General features: G+C 43.2%; 1 long non-coding RNA gene across 1 annotated transcript; it reads left to right on the top strand.

The window, feature by feature from the left end:
- Positions 1-350: 350 nt before the first annotated feature.
- On the top strand, positions 351-19,950 carry LOC135220179 (uncharacterized). Its single transcript, XR_010315596.1, has 3 exons — positions 351-942; positions 1,401-1,496; positions 19,624-19,950. It is a non-coding gene; the product is annotated as an uncharacterized LOC135220179 (long non-coding RNA).
- Positions 19,951-21,636: the final 1,686 nt, after the last annotated feature.

Raw genomic sequence — 21,636 nt, 5'->3', positions numbered from 1 at the left:
AGGGAAATGGAGTTTGAGTCTCAGCTTTTTTGCAATTTGCTGAAATCATACCCCTCAAGAATGCATGCTGTGGTACAGGCAGATGGAGGTCACACAAAATATTAAACACTCAGAGAGAAACTTAAATAAATACCTGTTTTGAATTAATTTGTTTTTGTCCATATCAATTTTAGTTTATGCTAGAGTGGGGGGGGGGGGGGGGGTTGTTTGTTTCAAATTTCGAAACACGTAATATATAATATGGCGGTATCCATGTTCACGACTCAGTACAATCCTGTTACATTAGTCGGAATATTACGTAACTAAATCGCAAATAAATCATCATGCCTTCGCGGAACTTGCCATCCTGTAAAAACTGTTAAATGTGGGTGTAGCCTAAATTATCGGTGACTTATGCGTGAGACTAAGTCAATACCTATTCTCATCTCAACTTGCGCAATGATGTTGTAACAGCTCATTGCGGAAGTCGTCATGGAGTCGATATCAGCTGACTTTTCGTTTTTTGTTGAGCCCAAGCCCTGTGACTTTAGGAGATTGATCACCAAACCCAGGCTTTATATTATAGGCAGCCAAGGAACACGAATCACTTGTGGGGAAGGTTGCATAGTAATGACGTCACCTATTGATTGTCCCAGGCGCATTCAGTCAAGCATGCACAAAAATATTTATGCAAATATAACTTTTTAATAAAAAAATTGTTTCTCCAATGATATTTCATCTGAATGTTCATATTTAGTTAAGCTGATCCTTGAATTTGTATGCGTATGGACTTTTATGTCTCGGGCTCCACGATCCTTGGACACGGAAGTGGAAGAACGGCGAAGGTCCATAGCTAATTGTGTGTAAATATGGCGAAAGGGACGTCACTTCAAGTCAAGGATGTTCATAAGGTGTACGAAATTAAACAGAGGAGAATTCATGGTGGAAGAAGCCTAACTTAAGGTAAGTTCATGTAATGCAGAACCAAGGGCAGACCTGTCAACCCTACCTGAAACTTTTCCTGGCAATTACTAAAAAGATGCTTGAGATTTACCAAAATATGCAGGAGATTCATAAATCCAAGGCAGAATGTCATTATTTTAATAAAATTCATCCAATAATTCTCAATATATTACATTTTATCTATCTACTAAGAACATGGATGCATTATTTCATGAATAAATACACCAAAATTAAAGAAATATACATATTTATATCCATATGATAAGATGGCTGTTTATAGCCTGGTGTACATATTGCATGTAGCCTATTTTATGGGCAGAATTTGATAGTGATATAATTTTTGAACAGTGTGTGCTCGGGTATAGTATATGTTGCTGACTTCCCTTTCACAAGTAATTCACTTTTGGTTTATAGCCTACTCATAGAAAGCCTTATTAGCGAACTCATTCATTTTACAGGTTATAATAAGTGATTCTAGTGTCCATTCAATATTAAGACTGGCTTTCTGAGAGGTGAAGTTCCTATTGACAACACTGAACCAGCTTTACTCTGAGGTAAGGTCAGAACCAGCTTTGCAGCCTTACTGAGGTAGTAATTCTATATTCACTGAAAAATAAGCATTAGTAACAATTACAAACCTAAATAAAGTGTGGAAGATTTTATCTAAATGCGGTAGAATAGAGTACCAATGCGGAATGCGGGAATACTTGAATTGGCTTATCAGCAGCCAATGAGGCGCATTGTAAGGGACTGGCCTAGACAGCAGATGCATGGTTGATGTGAATCTAATATAGTAAGTATTTCCAAATTCTTATTTTTTCCATTTCAGAAGTGTATTGGTGTTAATTGTGAGTAAAAATTAATTTACGTATACCATTTTCATCCGAAATATAAACCGTTTTCCCACCCAAGAGCTTTTGGTTAGCAATACTGTTAAAATGGAAAAATGTGTGTAGAGAAAATTAATCATACTGTGTATATATATATATATATATATATATATATATATATATATATATATATATATATATAAATATGCTTAGTAAAGGACGAGAGTCGAAAGGCCTCACAGTTGTTACATCATTGTTTCAGTTTCCTTCGTGGATTTTGCCTTTGTTTGCATATTCACCACATTCCAAATTTTCCGTTATACTACATTTAAATGTGTTTATATTTGTGTATATATATGTATACGTATATGTGTATATACGTATATAACATGTGTGTGTATGTATGTATGTAAACATATACATACACACACATGCAGATAGATAGGACGCTGATGATGGTGATCAATATATTGGCCATTTCACCGCAACGAATTGAATGTAGGTTGCAGTTTTATTTATGAACGGTGTTATAGATGTGGTTAATGACCTCTTGAATGTTTTGTAATGCCGTGTGCGGGGTGGTGTTTTTTTAATTTATTTTTATTCAGTTGTTTATGGTGATTATAGAATTAATTAATTCATTCATGATATCCTTTGATTGATGTTGTTAGTGAGATGTGTTTTTTGGTAATAATAATAATAATAATAATAATAATAATAATAATAATAATAATAATAATAATAATAATAATAATAATAATATTTTCAACTTAGTTTGTGTGAGTGATGCATTTTTATATAACGATAAAGCCATCTTTCTTCATATCAGTGAGGCATTTTGATGTAATAATATAATTAATTAATAATAATGTTAATATATTCAATTTAGTGTCTGTAAGTGAAGCATTATATTAATATAATGATAAAGTCAACTTTACATAAGTGAGACATTTTGCTACAATGATAATAATTTTAATTTATGATAATGAAAATAATGACTACACCTATCTTTGATTTAAGTGATGACTCCCTTCTGAGCAATGTTAACATTTTGTCTCTCTGAAACGAGAGAGAGAGCGAGAGAGAGAAATGAAACTTCTAATTATCTTCCTCTTCTTCTGTGCCTGGTGATTTACTCGATTTCCTTTCACTTCCCGTTCTCAATCCTGAGTAAGCTGTAGGTCGAATCACGCCTTGTTTGTTTTGGGTTTCTTAATATAGATATGTTTTCATTTATTCTTTTTCACTTATTTATGGTTTTACTTGGTTTGACTTATTGATGGTTTTACTTGGTAATACTTTATTGTTTTCGTTTTGTTAATGAAGGGTTATTTTTATTGATTTAGTTCTCTATTTATTCATGGTTTATTTTTTGTTTTTTGGTTTATGTAGTTTTGTTATGTTAAAAGTTTTTAAATTAAGATATTGTCCTAATATCTTATTTATTGTTTGCATTCTGTTATTATGGTTATTGCTATTTACTTATTTTTTTATTTACTTACGATTATGATTGTTGTGTTTTATGAATATCTTATTATCTTTTTTACTGTGTGCAATTTCTCATTATTCATATTTACTTATTTTTTTATTTATGCTTTCGCTTTTTTATTTAGTTTTTTATGTTCTGGTTAAAGTTCTTATTGTCTTGTTATCTCTTTATTCTTCTAGTTATATTTCGTGTTTATAACTTTTTTCACACTTGGTAAAGTCGCAATTGTTATAATGTTGATAATTAAATATGGGGTTTTTATTTAGGTTATATTGTTGATAATTAAATCTTATTATTGTTATATGAAAAAAAGTCGTGTTATTGTTATAATGTTGATAATTAAATCTCGGGTTTATTTAGGTTATATTGTTGATAGTTAAATCATATTATTGTTATGTGATAAATAAGCCTTGTTATTGTTATAATGTTGATAATGAAATCTCGGGAGAAGTCGGTGCAGGTCCTGTTGTTGTTGAGCCAGAACGCATCCTCTTGAGTCCCCACTCCTCAACCCACAGTTAAGGAAGTTCCAGCAGCCCCCAACTGCTTTCAGTCCAATTGTCTTGGGCGTAGGTCCCGGTGATGGTGAGCAAGAATTCGTCCCCTTGAGTCCCCAATTCTTAATCCGTAGTCAGTGAAGTTCCAGCAGCCCCCCAACTGCTTTCAGTCCACCAGCCTCTGATGCTTCCAGAACAGGGAAGTTCCAGAATCCCCAGCTACATTCAGTCCACATGCCCTGGACGCTTCAACACCGATGAAGTTCCAGCAACCCCCCAACTGCTCTTGGTCCAATAGCCTTAGGCACAGGTCCCGGTGGCGTTGAGCCAGAACTCGTCCCCTTAGTCCCCAAGTCCTCAATCCATAGTCAGTCCACATGCCATGGACGCTTGAACAGCAAAGAAATAAAAGCATCCTCCCAATTGCTTTCGGTCAAATAGCCTTAGGGGCAAATGCCACTGGTGTTCAGCCAGAACTCGTCCCCTTGTGTCCCCAGTTCTCAATCCATAGTCTGGTAAGTACTGCTTTCAGTCTACCCACCTTGGATGCTTCCACCTGACCTGGTCGCTTCCAGCTTCCATAGCAGAGAAGTCACATCAGCCCCCATACTACTTCTAGTTCAATAGCCTTGGGTGCAGATCCTGTTGTTGTTGAGCCAGAACACGTCTTCCTGAGTCCCCAATCTTCAATCCATAGTCAAGGAAGTTCCAGCATCCCCCCAACTCCTTTCTGTCCACATGCCCTAGAAGGTTCCACAGCAGGGAAGTTCCAGCAGCTCCCCAACTGCTTTCAGTCCACCTGCCCTGGAAGCTTCCACAGCAGGGAAGTTCCAGCAGCTCCCCAACTGCTTTCAGTCCACCTGCCCTAGAAGCTTCCACAGCAGGGGAGTTCCAGCAGCTCCCCAACTGCTTTCTGTCCACCTGCCCTAGAAGCTTCCACAGCAGGGGAGTTCCAGCAGCTCCCAAACTTCTTTCAGTCCACCTGCCCTAGAAGCTTCCACAGCAGGGGAGTTCCAGCAGCTCCCCAACTGCTTTCAGTTCACCTGCCCTGGAAGCTTCCACAGCAAAGAAGTTAAAGCAGCCCCCCAACTGCTTTCAGTCCACCTGCCCTAGAAGCTTCCACAGCAGGGGAGTTCCAGCAGCTCCCCAACTGCTTTCAGTCCACCTGCCCTAGAAGCTTCCACAGCAGGGGAGTTCCAGCAGCTCCCCAACTGCTTTCAGATCCACCTGCCCTGAATTGCTTCCCACAGCAGGGGAGTTCCAGCAGCTCCCCACTGCTTTCAGTCCACCTGCCCTAGACGCTTCCACAGCAGGGAGTTCAGCAGCTCCCCACTCCTTGCAGTCCACCTGCCCTAGAAGCTTCCACAGCAGGAGTTCCAGCAGTTCCCCAACTGCTTTCAGTCCACCTGCCCTAGAAGCTTCCACAGCAGGGGAGTTCCAGCAGCTCCCCAACTGCTTTCAGTCCACCTGCCCTGGAAGCTTCCACAGCAGGGGAGTTCCAGCAGACTCCCCAGCAGCTCCCCAACTGCTTTCAGTCCACCTGCCCTAGAAGCTTCCACAGCAGGGGAGTTCCAGCAGCTCCCCAACTGCTTTTAGTCCACCTGCCCTAGAAGCTTCCACGCATGGGGGAGTTCCAGCAGCTCCCCACTGCTTTTCAGTCCACCTGCCCTTGAAGCTTCCACAGCAGTTGGGAGTTCAGCAGCCCCCCCCAACTGCTTTCAGTCCACCTGCCCTAGAAGCTTCCACAGCAGGGATTTCCATCAGCCCCCCATCTGCTTTCAGTCCCCCTGCTCTGGAAAAGCTTCCACAGCAGGGGGAGTTCAGCAAATCCCCAACGGCTTTCTGTCCACCTGCCCTGGAAGCTTCCACAGCAGGGGAGTTCCAGCAGCTCCCCAACTGCTTTCTGTCCACCTGCCCTGGAAGCTTCCACAGCAGGGGAGTTCCAGCAGCTCCCCAACTGCTTTCAGTCCACCTGCCCTGGAAGCTTCCACAGCAGGGGAGTTCCAGCAGCTCCCCAACTGCTTTCTGTCCACCTGCCCTGGAATTGAGGGAGAAGAAGCTTCCACACAGGGGAGATTCCAGCACTCCCCAACTGCTAATTCAGTCCACCTGCCCTGGAAGCTTCCACAGCAGGGGCACAACAGGGGAGTTCCAGCAGCTCCCCAACTGCTTTCAGTCCACCTGCCCTGGAAGCTTCCACAACAGGGGAGTTCCAACAGCTCCCCAACTGCTTTCAGTCCACCTGCCCTGGAAGCTTCCACAACAGGGGAGTTCCAGCTTTCTGTCCACCTGCCCTAGAAGCTTCCACAGCATGGGGGTGCCAGCAGCTCCCCAACTGCTTTCTGTCCACCTGCCCTGGAAGCTTCCACAGCAGGGGAGTTCCAGCAGCTCCCCAACTGCTTTCTGTCCACCTGCCCTAGAAGCTTCCACAGCAGGGGAGTTCCAGCAGCTCCCCAACTGCTTTCTGTCCACCTGCCCTAGAAGCTTCCACAGCAGGGGCGCCCTTAGAAGCCTTCCAGCAGCTCCCCAATGCTGCCTTCTGTCCACCGCTCGCTGGAGCTTCCACAGCAGGGGAGTTCCAGCAGCTCCCCAACTGCTTTGTGTCCACCTGCCCTAGAAGCTTCCACAGCAGGGGAGTTCCAGCAGCTCCCCAACTACTTTCTGTCCACCTGCCCTGGAAGCTTCCACAGCAGGGGAGTTCCAGCAGCTCCCCAACTGCTTTCTGTCCACCTGCCCTGGAAGCTTCCACAGCAGGGGAGTTCCAGCAGCCCCCCAACTGCTTTCAGTCCACCTGTCCTGGAAGCTTCCTACAACAGGGGATTCCAGCAGCCCCCACCTGCTTTCCAGGTCCACCTGCCCTTAGAAGCTTCCACAGCAGGGGAGTTCCAGCAGCCCCCCAATTCTGCTTTCAGTCCCACCTGCCCTGGAAGCTTCCAAAACAGAGAGTCAGCAGCCCCCCATCTGCTTTCTGGTCCACTGCCCTGGAAGCTTCCACAACAGGGGAGTTCCAGCAGCCCCAATCTGCTTTCGTACACCGCCCTAGACGCTTCCACAGCGGGAGTTCCAGCAGCTCCCCAACTGTTCAGTCCACCTGCCTGGAAGCTTTCCACACGGGGAGAGTTCAAGAGCCCCCCATTTCCGCTTAGTCACCTTGCTTTGGGAGCCCCCCTTCACCAAAAAGTAAAGTTTCCAGCCAGCCCCCCATCTGCTTTCTGTCCACCTTGCCCTAAGAAGGGGATTCACCCCAGCAGGGGAGGGGTTCCAGCAGCTCCCAAACCTGCTTTCAGTCCACCTACCCTGGAAGCTTCCACAGCAGGGGGACCAGCAGCTACCCAAACTGCCTTTCTGTCCACCTGCCCTAGAAGCTTCCCACAGGCAGGGGAAGGGAGTTTCCAGCAGGCCCCCCAAACTCCTTTCCAGTGACCACCATGCCCTGGAAGCTTCCACAGCAGGGGAGTTCCAGAAGCTCCGAACTGCTTTTCCCGTCCAACCTGGCACCTTTTAGAAGCTTCCACCGCAGGGGAGTTCCAGCCCAGATCACCCAACCTGCTTTCTAATCCACCTGCCCTTGGTGGAAGCCTCCACAGCAGGGGGAGTTCCCAGCCAGTCCCAACTGCCCCTTTCGGTCCTCCAACCTGCCTTAAAATCGTCCAAACAGGGGAGGTCCAGCCAGCTCCAACTGCCCTTTCATCACCTGGCCTGGAAGCTTCCACAGCAGGGGGAGTTTGTCCAGCAGCCACCAACTGCCCCTTTCAAAGTCCACCTTCCCTGGAGCTTTCCACGACAGGGGAGTTCCAGCAGCTCCCCAACCTGCTTTCGTCCACCTGCCCTAAAAGAAGCTTCCACAGCAGGGGAGTTCCAGCAAGCCTCCCCAAGGGGCTTACAGCCACCTTGCCTCAGAAGCGTCCACATCAGGGAGTTCCAGCAAGCTCCCCCAACTGCTTTCTGTCCACCTGCCCTTTAGAAAGACTTCCACAGAAGGGGAGTTCCAGCCAGCTCCCCAACTGCCCTTTTTAGGCATTCCACCTTGCCCTTAGAAGCCTTCCAACAGCCAGGGGAGTTCCAGAAGCAACTGCTTTCAGTCCTGGCCTGGAGCCTCAACACGGGAAGGGGAGTCCCCCAAGCAGCTCCCCATTGGGCTTTCCCCCTTTGTCCCACCTGCCCTAGAAGCTTCCCACAGGGGCCAGGGGAGTCCAGCAGCTCCCCAACTGCTTTTCAAGTCCACCATGCCCTAGAAGCTTCCACAGAAGGGGGAAGTTCAGCAGCCCCCCAAATGCTTTCAGTCAACCTTTCCCTTGAAGCTTCCCCAACAGCCCAGGGGAAGATCAAGCAGCCCTCCCCAAACTTTGCCTCCCTGGTTCCACCATGCCCTAGAAGGCTTCACTTAGCAGAAGTTTCAGCCAGCCTCCACAACTTGCGGTTCAGTTCCACCTGGCACTAGAAGCTTTCCCCACACCGCCCAGGGGAAAGTCCAGACAGTCCCCAACGCTTTTCAGTCCCACCTGCCCTAAAAGCATTCCATAGCAGGGGAGTACCAGCAGCCCCCCATCTGCTTCAGTACCACCTACCCTGGAAGCTTCCCCACAGCAGAGGAGTTCCAGCAGCCCGCCAGCTGCTTTCAGTCCACCTGCCCTGGAAGCTTCCACAGCAGGGGAGTTCCAGCAGCCCCCAACTGCTTTCAGTCCACCTGCCCTGGAAGCTTCCACAGCAGGGAAGTTCCAGCAGCCCCCCAACTGCTTTCAGTCCACCTGCCCAAGAAGCTTCCACAGCAGGGGAGTTCCAGCAGCTCCCCAACTGCTTTCTGTCCACCTGCCCTAGAAGCTTCACAGCAGGGGAGTTTCCAGCAGCTCCCCAACTGCTTTCAGTCCACCTGCCCTAGAATCTTCCACAATAGGGGATTTCCAGCAGTTCCCCAACTGCTTTCTGTCCACCTGCCCTAGAAGCTTCCACAGCAGGGGAGTTCCAGCAGCTCCCCAACTGCTTTCAGTCCACCTGCCCTAGAAGCTTCCACAGCAGGGGAGTTCCAGCAGCCCCCCAACTGCTTTCAGTCCACCTGCCCTGGAAGCTTCCACAGCAGGGGAGTTCCAGCAGCCCCCCAACTGCTTTCAGTCCACCTGCCCTAGAAGCTTCCACAGCAGGGGAGTTCCAGCAGCTCCCCAACTGCTTTCTGTCCACCTGCCCTAGAAGCTTCCACAGCAGGGGAGTTCCAGCAGCCCCCCATCTGCTTTCAGTCCACCTGCCCTGGAAGCTTCCACAGCAGGGGAGTTCCAGCAAGCTCCCCAACTGCTTCAGTCCACCTGCCCTAGAAGCTTCAAACAGCCGGGGCGTTCCAGCAGCTCCCCAACTGCTTTCTGTCCCACCTGCCCTCCTAGAAGCTTCCACAGCAGGGGAGTTCCAGCAGCTCCCCAACTGCTTTCAGTCCACCTGCCCTAGAAGCTTCCACAGCAGGGGAGTTCCAGCAGCTCCCCAACTGCTTTCAGTCCACCTGCCCTAGAAGCTTCCACAGCAGGGGAGTTCCAGCAGCCCCCCAACTGCTTTCAGTCCACCTGCCCTAGAAGCTTCCACAGCAGGGGAGTTCCAGCAGCTCCCCAACTGCTTTCAGTCCACCTGCCCTGGAAGCTTCCACAGCAGGGGAGTTCCAGCAGCTCCCCAACTGCTTTCAGTCCACCTGCCCTAGAAGCTTCCACAGCAGGGGAGTTCCAGCAGCTCCCCAACTGCTTTCTGTCCACCTGCCCTAGAAGCTTCCACAGCAGGGGAGTTCCAGCAGCTCCCCAACTGCTTTCTGTCCACCTGCCCTAGAAGCTTCCACAGCAGGGGAGTTCCAGCAGCCCCCCAACTGCTTTCAGTCCCACCTGCCTGGAAGCTTTCACAGCAGGGGAGTTCCAGCTGCTCCCCACGCTTTCTCCACCTGCCCTAGAAGCTTCCACAGCAGGGGAAGTTCCAGCAGTAAACCCCACGGCAACTGCTTTCAGTCCACCTGCCCTGGAAGCTTCCACAGCAGGGGAGTTCCAGCAGCTCCCCAACTGCTTTCAGTCCACCTGCCCTGGAAGCTTCCACAGCAGGGGAGTTCCAGCAGCTCCCCAAAACCTTGCTTTCAGTCCACCTGCCCTAGAAGTTCCACAGCAGGGGAGTTCCAGCAGCCCCCCAAACTGCTTTCATTTCCACCTGCCCCTAGAAGCTTCCACAGCAGGGGATTCCAGCAGCTCCCCAACTGCTTCATCCACCTGCCCTAGAAGCTTCCACAGCAGGGGAGTTCCAGCAGCCCCCCAACTGCTTTCAGTCCACCTGCCCTAGAAGCTTCCACAGCAGGGGAGTTCCAGCAGCTCCCCAACTGCTTTCAGTCCACCTGCCCTGGAAGCTTCCACAGCAGGGGAGTTCCAGCAGCCCCCCAACTGCTTTCAGTCCACCTGCCCTGGAAGCTTCCACAGCAGGGGAGTTCCAGCAGCCCCCCAACTGCTTTCAGTCCACCTGCCCTGGAAGCTTCCACAGCAGGGGAGTTCCTGCAGCCCCCCAACTTCTTTCAGTCCACCTGCCTAGAAGCTTCCACAGCTGGGGAGTTCCAGCAGCTCCCAACTGCTTTCAGTCCAATCCCTGCCCTGGGAAGCTTCCACAGCATGGGAGTTCCCCAGCATCCCCCCAACGCTTTCAGTCCTCCTGCAATGGAAGCTTCCACACAGGGGATTCCAGCAGCTCCCCAATGCTTCAGTCCACCTGCCCTGGAAGCTTCCACAGCAAGGGAGTTCCAGCAGCTCCCCAACTGCTTTCAGTCCACCTACCCACCTGGAAGCTTCCACAGGCAGGGGAGTTCCAGCAGCCCCCAACTGCTTTCAGTCCACCTGCCCTGGAAGCTTCCACAGCAGGGGAGTTCCAGCAGCTCCCCAACTGCTTTCAGTCCACCTGCCCTGGAAGCTTCCACAGTAGGGGAGTTCCAGCAGCCCCCCAACTGCTTTCAGTCCACCTGCCCTGGAAGCTTCCACAGCAGGGGAGTTCCAGCAGCCCCCCAACTGCTTTCTGTCCGCACCTGCCCTGAAGCTTCCACAGCAGGGGAGTTCCTCAGCATCCCCCCAAACTTCTTTCAGTCCACCTGCCCTGGAAGCTTCCACAGCAGGGGAGTTCCAGCAGCTCCCCAACTGCTTTCAGTCCACCTGCCCTGGAAGCTTCCACAGCATGGGAGTTCCAGCATCCCCCCACTAATTGCTTTCAGTCCTCCTGCCCTGGAGCTTCCACAGCCAGCAGTTCATTGCAGATTCCACTTGCAGTCCCCAACTGCTTTCAGTCACCTGCCCTGGAAGCTTCCAGCAGGGGAGTTCCAGCAGCTACCCAACTGCTTTCAGTCCACAACCTGCCCTGGAAGCTTCCACAGCAGGGGGAGTTTCCAGCAGCTCCCAACTGCTTTCAGTCCACCTGCCCTGGAAGCTTCCACAGTAGGGGAGTTCCAGCAGCCCCCCAACTGCTTTCAGTCCACCTGCCCTGAAAGCTTCCACAGCAGGGGAGTTCCAGCAGCCACCCAACTGCTTTCAGTCCACCTGCCCTGGAAGCTTCCACAGCAGGGGAGTTCCAGCAGTCCCCTAACTGCTTCCAGTCCACTGCCCTGGAAGCTTCCACAGCAGGGAAGATCCAGCAGTCCCCTAACTGCTTTCAGTCCACTGCCCTGGAAGCTTCCACATTAGGGAAGTTCCAGCAGTCCCCCAACTGCTTTCAGTCCACCTGGCCTGGAAGCTTCCACTGCAGGGGAGTTCCAGCAGTCCCCCAACTGGTTTTAGTCCACCTGCCCTGGAAGCTTCCACAGTAGGAAGTTCCAACAACCCCCCAACTACATTCAGTCCACCTTCCCTGGAAGCTCCCACTGCAGGGAAGTTCCAGCAGGGCCCCAACTGCTTTCAGTCCACCTGCCCTGGAAGCTTCCACTGCAGGGAAGTTCCAGCAGACCCCCAACTGCTTTCAGTCCACCTGCCCTGAAAGCTTCCTCAGTAGGGAAGTTCCAGTGGTCCCCCAACTGCCTTTAGTCCACCAAACTTGGATGCTTCCACAGCAGGGAAGTTCCAGCAGACCCCAACTGCTTTTAGTCCTCCTGCCCTCTAAGATTCCACAGCAGAGATGTTCCAGTAGCCCAACTGCTTTCAGTCTACCTGCCCTGAGTGCTTCCATAGCAGGGAAGTTCCATCAACCCCCAACTGCTTTCAGTCCACCTGCCCTGGAAGCTTCCACAGTAGGGAAGTTCCAGTAGCCCCCCAACTGCTTTCAGTCCACCTGCCCGGTAAGGTTCCACAGCAAGGAAGTTCCAGAAGCACCTAACTGCTTCCAATCCACCTGCCCTGGAAGCTTCCAAGGCAGGGAAGTTCCTGCAGCCCCCCAACTGCTTTCAGTCTACCAGTCCTGGAAGCTTTCACAGCAGGGAAGTTCCAGCAGCCCTGCAACTGCTTTCAGTCCACCTGCCCTTGAAGCTTCCATAGTAGAGAAGTTCCAGCAGCCCCCCAACTGCTTTCAGTCCACTTGCCCTGGAAGCTTCTACAGCAAGGAAGTTTTAGCAGACCATCAACTTCTTTCAGTCCACCTGCCCTGGATGCTTCCACAGCAGGAAAGTGTGAACATACATCAATAAAGCTTTAGTTTCAAAATAGGATATGTTTGATATCTTAAAGACTTTCCCTACGCTAAAACCTTACCACTTATTTTTTGCTCTAATTGTAAAATCTTATCATATTCAGCATGATTATATCAATAGTTTCTTAAATTGAGTGAGAAGCCTATTAGAATTTTCTTTTTTACTCTGGGATTTAAAGGGTAGTAGCTACCATACTCTTCATCAGTGTAGTAACTAAGTCATCTAATTTATCAGCCAGTTTATGTTCATAGCTGTTGCATGCTTTTAATTCTGCTTCAAGCTCTGCCTCATCTATACCCACAGACTACATACTAGCTGGAACTTCACTATAATATGCATTAGAATCTTAACTCATTACTATATTCCTTAAGAAGCACAAATGTAGATATTTTATCAACAAAAGAGAATTTTTTAGGGCACCACTGAGTAACTGGGAATGCACATATCCAAGAATCTGTGATGCTTAAATTCTGTAGTTGTTCATAAACGAAACAAACCTTTGGTATTAAACAATTGCATAATACTAGTGCCTAGCTGGAAAACTGGTAGAATTAATAAAAAAAACGTGAGTGATCCAGGAGCTATTGGCAACTGTATCTGGTCACTGGGCATTGTAGTTCCCAGAATTCCCTGGGCGTCCCGTGACCTATCAGTTACTTTCCTACCACCTTTACAAGAGGATGTGATTACTATCTATCTTTTTAAAGCCAGTTTAGTTTACCCATTTATTTTCATAATTTTCCATTTTTCTTTCTCTGGGTGATCTCAGTGTGGGTGTGATTGGCTAAGTGTGTGTAAGTTGTGAAATATGGAGAATTTTGCTTCACCAACGGAACTTTCTTCTGGATCTCACAAGAGATAAAGGAAATGCTCTGGAGTGAATGGATTTCCTTGTTCAAGATTCCTAACATCGGTGTCTACAGATCTTCACCCAATTTGTAGTAGGTGCAGAGAAAACGTATGTATTATTACCAATCCTTGTTCAGTTTGCTGCGGTTGGTCGGTGGAACAATGGATGAAGTTTTATGAGAAAGGTCAGTACAAAAGAAAGGAGACACCGCCATCTTTGGATGACCGAGCGTCTTCAGCTTCTTTTGTATTGGCTATACATTAGAATGCTCCATATGTTTCGTCACCTGGTTTTGATGTTTCCCATACTCCTTCAGCTTCTTCTAACAATTCGTTATTGGACACACCAGGAGGGGATTTGGGTAATTTTGTACATAATTACGCTCCATCATTTCCTGCAGGAAGAGGGGGAGTATCTCCATCTTTGTCCAAGATTTCAGCCCCCGATGCGCAGAGGATGGAAAGAATGTGGTCGGCGTTAGGCCTATCAGGCATACCAACCTTGGAAGAGTTCCTATTACACTATATGACGTCATGCTTCCCTCCGGGTCCTTCGACTATGAGTGTCCTGCATCCACCTGGTCTTCAATTTATGGGGACTAACACTACAGCAAGGGCAACAACGCCAATGTTTCCAGCAATGCAGAATTTTGGGAGCAGTTTTGCAGCACACGCAGGGATACTAGCAGTAGCTGCTCAGCGTCTCCCATGAAACGTGGTGACGTCACAACCAACGCCGTCAGTGACGTCACAAACTGAATGGCTGCCACTACTGCCTCTCTCACAACCTCATTTCCTCTGGAGATGAATATGCTTTCAGGCTTGGTAGTACACACAGTTATGAAGAAATTGCAAGCTTTAGAGGACAAAATAGATAAGAAAGACAAAAAGAAAAGATGTGAACCGTCTTCTTCTAGCTTGATATCATCACAAAGCTCAATGACGTCACCACATGCACCAGTCATAGTTGGACGGTAAGGGACTTTATGACTGATCCTCGTTCCAAGAGGAGAATATTAAATTCATCTTCATCTTCGAGCCAGGACTGTCACATCCCAGTCAACAACAAAATGAAGAAGGCAGAGGCTGGTAAAGGTGACAACACTGACCGTCGTCATTTACATGCATCTGCACGGACGAAAGGGTTGACGGCCACTGGAATGGCAGCTGAGATGACGATGCTAATGGGGAGGACAAAACCATTAATAGATACATCACTGCCGTTGGGGAAATCAACAGTGAGTGGACATCAATCGGCAAAGAACGGAGAACATATGCCAGTTTCTCCTGTAAGACCTTTTAAAATAAGAAGATAGGATGAAAAAGCTCCCATTAAAAGGTCAAATAATAGTGAGTTGGTAACCCCTCTGGATACACCGATGGAAGGAGCTGTTTGCCTCAACACCAGAAGATCAAGGTCAACTTCCCTGATGGCCGTGGGGAATGATAGCTCAACGGCCGTGGATAATATTGATAGAAATAGAGAGGATGTTATTTCTGCTTCACAAGAGCTGTCATCTTGGAGGAATAAATGGGGTTCTTGCTCTTGATCCGCTAGCATAGAAGCATTTAGGCGGTCATGTTCTCCTGGTGGCTATTCAAGATTGAGCCAACAATGGCTATCAGAGATCAAAGATGCTGTGGTCGCATGGTCGGACGTCCATGACGCACATGAACTTTTGTCAAGAGGATAGGAGTGAACTAACTTTTCCTGCGGTCGAGCAGAATGCTTTGGAAATCAGAGGAAGTGGAGAATCAGGAATTTCTGGCTTCGTATGCGGAGGTGATTGACTTGATTCATCAATTCAATAATCTCTCGAGGAGGTCTGAAACACCTACCAGTATAGATCCTACAGGAATTGACGTGCTATTGGAACTAAAAAAGGATACTAAGGTGTCGTATGAATTACTATGCTCAAGTCATGCAAAGTCTGTGTTACATCATGTTAATGCACAGATTTGTGAAAGGGACAATTCTTTAAGATCAAATAGATAATTCAAGTTCATTCCCCTGCAATTACTGAGACATATGAAACGGCTTCTTTTGTCTTTGAGACTGCTTCTTGGTTAGACCTTTAGTCAATGGCAGTAGCTAAAATTACATCCTCAGAATCAACAAGGAGATTAGTGGATGAGGCAATGTTTACCAGATTGCTTCAATCTGGTTCAAAAACAATTTCGTACTTGACAAATTTAAGTGCCAATGTATGAGCTAATATCCTAATGATGAGAGATGCAGCACTGGCTAGATTAAGCCGTACTATAGATTTGGTTTCCCTATTAGCAATTCGAAATAGGGATATCTTAGAGTCGCAATTGCTGTTGGTAAAAGGTATACTAGAAGCTGCTATTGATAGAAGAAAAATGGATACTAATGACAGATTAGTCCAACAGGTAGTTAATAAAGCATCTGGAAGCCATGCTGATTCTAGTGAGGTAAGACAACACCAACAAATACCTCAAACAAATACCTCAAAAGAGACCAGGGAGACATAATCACTCCCCAAGATCAGCAAGACCCACTTCTCCAAAGAAGTTAGCTCATAGGCCCTTTCACAATAGGCCCAATAGAGGAAGGGGTATTGGGGCAGAGGGAGAGGTTTCAGATGATAGGATGGGCGCCTCTCCCCACTTGGTCACACCAGTGGGGGGATGCCTGGCAAAAATTTTTGTGTGGCAGAAATTTGGACCTGAGCAGTAGGTGGTGGAAGTACTCAGATTCGGATATGTGATTCTATTTGACTTAACACTTCCTTCAAGGGTGTTTACAGCCATATTTTCCTTGTCCTCAAGGCCAATGGAGATTGGAGGACAGTTATAGATCTGTCAACATTGAATCTGTTCATAAGGAAAGCCAAATTCAAAATGGAGACTCCAAGGACAGTTCTAGCAGCAATCAGGGACAAGGATTTTATGCTGACAATAGACTTGAAGGACACATACTTTCAGATCCCAATCCATTAATCTTCCAGGAAATTTCTCTGCTTTAGTCTTGCAGGGAGGGTTTTCCAATTCAGAGTCCTGTGCTTTGGATTAACAATGTCTCCCCAACTATTTACAAGGGTATTCACTCTCGTGTTGACATGGGCACGTTACTCAGGGTATCAGGTTAATAAGATACCTGGACGACTGGCTGGTGATAGCCAAGTCTCGAGAAAAATTACTTCGGGATAGGGATATCCTTCTACAGTTTTGATCACAGCCTAGGCATTGTGATAAATCAGGAGAAGTCGAGTTTGGATCCCAGTCAGAGGCTGGTGTATCTGGGTATGATTATAGACCCAGTAAAGGCCAACGATTTCCCTTCAGACCAGAGGGCAGAGAAATGCAAACAAATAGTGAATGCCTTTCTAGGAAAACAAACACAACCAGAAAAACAGCTGCAAGTATTCCTGGGAATCCTAAGTTCTTTGGAGAAGCTGGTGCCACACGGGAGACTATATCTTCGGTCCTTACAATGGAGGATGAAGGAGTTTTGGTCACCAACTGTAGATCACCCATACGAGCACATTCCCTTGTCAACAGAGGTGACGAAAGACCTACTGTGGTGGTTGAAGGACAGCAATCTGACAGTGGGAGTTCCCCTTCAGCAACCCTCTCCGGATCTCCTGCTGCTCTTGGATACGTCGCTCGAAGGTTGGGGTGCGCACATGGAGGAACTGATGATTTCAAGGAAGTGGAATCACAGGGACAGGGAACTCCATGTAAACTTGATAGAGTTAAAAGCAGCCTTTCTAGCACTACAGGAATTCCGGGAGAGAGTGAAAGAACAATCAGTGGTATTGATGTCAGACAACACCACATTAGTAGCCTATGTAAACAAGCAAGGAGGCCTGGTATCTCGTCAGTTACACCTGATGACAGTTCAACTTCATCAGTGAGTGGTAGGGAATTTAGTAGACATCAGGGAAAATAAATGTAGTAGCCGACAAATTGAGCTACAGGGACCAGATTCTAGGAACAGAGTGGTCCTTACATGAGGAAGTGGTAGACAGAATGTTCATCTTGTGGGAAAGGCCAATCATAGACCTGTTCTCAACCAGGTACAACAAAAAGTTGGAAGTATATTATTCAGTAGTCCTGGACGCAGAAGCAGTAACAAAAGATGCTCTACAACACCCATGGGACAACCTGGACGTATAAGCATTTCCTCCATTTTGCCTGATCCGTCAGGCTCTGAACAAGGTGATGCGATTTGGGCGTTTTTCGGAGATAAATAATAACCTAAAAACAATAAAAATAAATAATAACCTAAAAACAATAAAAATAAAAATGAAAGTAATAAAAATAATAAAGAATAAAACTAATAATTATAGAATAAAGATAACAAAAATAAAAATATAAACAATAAAAATACAAATAATAAAATTAATAAAAAATAATAATACAATTTCGAAATAGAAATAATGAAATTAAGATAATAATATATAAATAAATATAAAAGCAATAAAAATAAAAGTAATGAAATAATATTGATAATTTTGAAAATAGTAAAATAAAAATGAGAATAATAAAAATAAAAATAACAGTAATAAAATATCATTAATAAAATAAAAGTAAATATGAAAATAATAATATAAATAAAAATAAAATTAATCTAATTAATAATAATACATAACAAAAATAAAATCAATGAAAATAAAAATTGTAATCAAACTATTAATAAAAATAAAAATAAAAATAAATTGAAAAGAAAAATAAAATAAAAGATAATATTAATGAAACTATAGATTAAAAATAAAAATAAGTGAATAAAAATAAAATAAATTAATAAAAAATAAAAATGTATAATAACTTTAAACAAGAAATAATATGATAGCAATAAAAAATAATGAAAACTAGAAATAATGAAATAAATATAATAAAATGAAAATGATAACATAATAATGATAAGAATAAAATAAAAAGTAATATACATAAAATAATAATAATGAAATTATTATAATAGAATTGAAATAAAAATAATAATATAAAACTACAAAATAAAAATTGAAATACAATTAATACAAACAATAATAATAAAAGATATAAAAAATAAATAAAATAATAATAATAAAAATGATAATTTTGAAAATAAGAATAATAAATATAAATAATAAAAATCAACATAAAATAATATAAATGAAAATAATAGAATAGAATTAAAAGTAATAAGTATACGAATAACAATAATAAAAATAAAAATGATATAAGTAAAAAGATAAAAAAAACTCAAAACTTTAGCCCTAAAATTGAAATTTTTTAAAACTTTGTTACATTCACCTTCCTATTTTCACGCAGTTTTTTAAAATGAATTTTGAAGCAAATCTCACCCATGGAAAAGATGACAAAAAACCCAAAAATATTTTATTTAAAATCAAACATTTTTAAAGCTTTTTTTTCTTTTTAATCGTTTTCCCTTTTTAGGCGATTTCTATACTGAGTTTTGAAACCAAAAATATTGTAAAAAAAATTGAAACATTTTATAAACTTTTATTTGCAAGCGAGTTTGTAGATGGTTATAAAATAGAAATTAGTTATTAAAAAGAGGAAAAACTCCCAAAAATATTTAGTTCAATTTAAATTATTTTTGAAACTTTCTTTTGTTATATTCATTGTCCTGATTTGGGCTATTTCCGAAATGATTTTGGAAACAGAAGTCAGTATTAAAACGAGGGCAAAACTACCATAAATGTTATATTTAACATTATATTTCTTTAAAGTTTTTTCTGTTTCTTTTTTTTTCTGTTTTAAGTGATTTTTTAATGATTTTTGACAAAAAAATCTGTCATCAGAAAGATAAAAAAAACTCAAAACTTGTGTACCAAAATTGAAATATTTTGTTGAACTTTTTATATTATATTCATTGACCTACACTTACGTGGTTTTTTAAATTATTTTTGAAACAAAAATCACTCTTTGAAAGAATAACAACCCTATCAGAAAAGCTTAGATTATTTTTATTTGCCTTTTGTGAATTTAGATCAGCCTTGTTTTGCTGGGTTTAATAACTACTTTTTAAGAATCATTTTGTGGCAGAATAGCCTTTGTTTTGTCTGAGTATTTGTTTATATTATTTTTGAAGTTTAAGTGGCCGTTGTCTGGTCATTTCAAGGGCTTAACGTAAATTGCTTAATTTAACATTACTCAGTGTGGTTAGGCACCCCCTCCCCGTTTATTTATATTATCGAACTATCGTTTTAACGATTTTTTTTTTTTTTTTTTTTTTCTTACGAGTGTTTATAAACGCATCTTGGTGATGTCTGGACGCTGGTGCTCGGACAGAGTTCAGTTCAGGTTAGAGCACTCCCCTGATATTAACCCTTGGGCAGCATACCGATTTGGACATTGGATGACAATTATTTGGCTGTTTATTTGGACAACGAATTTTGAATTACGCTTTGAACCCTCACCTTGGTCTATTGTCTCCAGGTTCTCTAGTCACCTGCGACTCGAGTGTCTCCTGCCTCGACCTGCGGCATGGGTACTTCGATACGAGACAGGTGCTCCTGTCACCTGCGACTTGAGCCATTCCTGCCTTTCCCTGACGAGGAGGTATTCTCAGGGAATGGTGCCGTCGCTTTCTCCCGGCACTGACGGGAATTTGCCTGCCGCTTCTACGTCTCCATCAAGCTGCTGTGGACTTGGGAGCTTGCTAGCTCGTGAGATGGCCTGTAGGTAGGCAGACGTCAGGTAGGACTAAAATATCACTGATTTTCGTTCAGGATCGCTCTGTTTGCTGATTCGGAGTTTGAATCAAGGCCCTGATATTGTTTCTCTTTGGATGCCTTCACTCATGTGAGAAAAACTATGTAATGGGTTATATAATATATATATTATATTATATATTATAATTATATATTATATATATATATATATATAATAATGTATGATATTATATATTATAATTAATATATATAATATATATTATATAATATATATGTGTGTGTGTGTGTGTGTGTGTGTGTGTGTGTATGTGTGTGTGTGTGTGTGTGAGTGTGTGTTCTTCTAGGAAAAGATTTCGCGCATTTAGCTTTGTGGTTTTAGGTAGGGATAATAATTATTTTCTTGTTTTACTTACTCTGCCTTCCTTCTTCCTTTGACTTAGCATTAAGGTACTTTTTGGTCTGGCCAGCAAAATTGTTGGATCCAAATAAGTTATCTATTAATAATTGTTATTTTTTCTTTATTTGATAGTGTTTAGCTTCTTAGTTTTAGGTAATACAGTGTCATTCTAAGGACTGGTATTTGTCCTTCCTTGTAGTTAAGTTATTGTGGTATTTGTTACATCCAACAAGGTTAATTTAAATTTTGTATTTGTTAGGCATTAAATATTGTTAAGTTTTCTTGGGTGTTTGTTTCACTGACCTTTAGCACCGAGTTACATTTATTACTGACAACATCTTTATAATTCAAGAACTTGCATAACAACCCCGAGGGTTGTAACAAACCCACAAAATTTTGTATTCAAGTTGAAATATCTATTAAACTTTTTCAGTTTAATTTTGTCTTTAATTTTTAAGGCGATTTTTGTAATGATTTTTTACTACAAAGGCCAGCCAACAAAAAGAGGAACAAAGTAAAAGATATTGCGCAAAAACTGGAATATTTTTTTTTTTAACTTTATATGGTACATTCATTGTCATATTTCGAGGCCATTTTTAAAAATTATTTCTGAAATAAAAATCAGTCATCAAAAGGATTGAAAAACTTCCAAAAATATTGAATTCAAAGTAAATAATTATTTAAACAGATGTTTATTTCAAATTCATTGTCCTATTTTTAAACGATTTTTAAAATGATATATGAAACAAAAATCTGTCATAAAAAGAAGAAAAACTCTTTAAAAAAAACTTTTTATGATACATTCATTGGCATTTTACTATGCAATTTTTGACATGATTTTTTAAAACAAAAATCTATCAAAAAAAAGAGGCAAAAATTTTAAAGATATTGTATTTAAATTGAAATATTCTTTAAGCAATTTTCAGTTTCATTATATTTACTTTTCTATGTGATTTTTATAATGATTTTTTTTAAAAGAAAACAGTCGTCAACCATTGAATAAAACTCAAAAAAGTTTTGTGCAATAATTGATATGTTTTTAAAAACTTTTTATGTTACGTTCCTTGTCCTATTTTAGGCGATTTTTCAAATGATTTTTGAAACAAATCAGTCATCAAAAAGAAGGAAAAATTTTCAAAAATATCATATGGAATTAATTTATTTCTTAACTGTTTTTATATGTTATATTCCTTGTCCAATATTTATGAGATTTTTTAAGGAATTTTTGAAACCGAAATTAGTCCTTAAAAAAAGAGCAAAACTGACAAATATTGTAAATAAATTAAAAGATTTATTTTTAGCTTTTTCCAGTTTAAATTTTTTGTCGTGTTTAGGGCGATTGTTATAATGATTTTTGAAATACAATCCAGCCAACAAAAA

Source organism: Macrobrachium nipponense, chromosome 1 (genome assembly GCF_015104395.2).
Source record: "Macrobrachium nipponense isolate FS-2020 chromosome 1, ASM1510439v2, whole genome shotgun sequence".
Lineage (NCBI taxonomy): Eukaryota > Metazoa > Arthropoda > Malacostraca > Decapoda > Palaemonidae > Macrobrachium > Macrobrachium nipponense.
This window is presented reverse-complemented; position numbering and strand designations above follow the sequence as displayed.